Source organism: Myotis davidii, unplaced genomic scaffold, assembly GCF_000327345.1.
Source record: "Myotis davidii unplaced genomic scaffold, ASM32734v1 scaffold68, whole genome shotgun sequence".
Classification (NCBI taxonomy): Eukaryota; Metazoa; Chordata; class Mammalia; order Chiroptera; family Vespertilionidae; genus Myotis; species Myotis davidii.
The window spans coordinates 1431041-1432358 of NW_006300376.1; positions in this window are offsets into that span (position 1 = coordinate 1431041).

Here is a 1318-nt window from a genome sequence, read left to right on the forward strand (position 1 = left end):
TCGGCGCGCGCCGCTCCCCGGGGTGGGGGTTGGAGGGGCTCAGAATTCGTTCCGCCGTGGAAATGTAAGCATCCTGAAGTTTCTTCCCGGCTCTTGCAAAACCGCAGCTTTGGGGAATGTTGCCTGGTATGGACACACGCGTGGACAAATGGGGAGACGGAGGGGCAGGCAGAGGAAGAAGAGAGAACAAGAGAGGGGTATTGAAGGACAGAAATGGAGACACACGAAAAGGGTCTTCCTACGGAGCCAAAAGGGCCAAATTCCTCTCTTCTTCCATGCTGGTCTCTCCGTCTTCAATTTCTCCCTCTGCGTTAGGCATGCAGAATGCGGACAGCCCTTTGCAGACTGCGGGTCTTCTAAGGACAGAAGGAAAACAACCGCAGTCTCCGGGCAGAGCCAAGCGCCCAGGGGGACCGCTAGATTGCTGGGGAGTCTTCCGAAGGAACGCGAGGCCAGCTCCTGGTTTCCGGGGAGAGCCGCGCTCGCAGCCGCACGGGGTCCCCGAAGTTCATTACCCCGTGACTTTGTGCCTGTCGCGGCGGACAGGGTCTCCGGTAATATCTCCAGAAGCTCTCTGACAGGCAGCCGCGGGGAGGGGAATAGGGCGTCCCCGGCCCACTTAGCTTTTCCCCCAACTCCTGGCGGGGTCTGACGTCAGCCATGTGCGGGGAGGAGATGGGGAGAGGGAGGGGGTTAAATGCTAATGATATTAATGAACCTCCCAGCGGCTCCCAAAGAAAATGCAGGCGCTCTGGGAGCTGAGAGTGAGTGTGAATATGAGAGTGTGGCTCTGTGTGTGCGTGGTGGGGAGGACAGTGCTGCGCTGGTAACAAAAATGAATCATTGTATTTCATGGCAAGAGTGAAGGGGAGGGGAGACGGAGCTTTCTCAAAAACGCTTTCCCCCTTCTCTCCAGCGTTCCAGACAAACCAGCGGAGGAAACAGGTGACTGTGTGTGAGTGTGAGTGTGAGTGCCGGATGTAGCCATGGAAGTGGGTTCATTCTTGGTCCCGCGCCCTTTCCGTTGGGTAAAACTTGGATCTGGCCCGAGGTGAGTGCTCATTCATTTGCAACTATCTAGGGAAGGTTGTAGCTCAGGACGCGGTGTGGGGACTGGAGGTCTGCGATGGGGTCTGCCGAGGCTCCGCGTTTCCCAAAGCGGACTTCGCGAGGTCCGCGTGGGCGCCAGCCTCCGTGGAGGAAGGTGCCGCCCGCTCCCCAAAGCAAAGCGCGTCCCAGGCGGTGCAGAGCGAAACTGCCGGCGCGCCCACTGCCTGCACTGGAGCGGCAGAGGGCACAGCTCCCTCCCGCAGCTCGC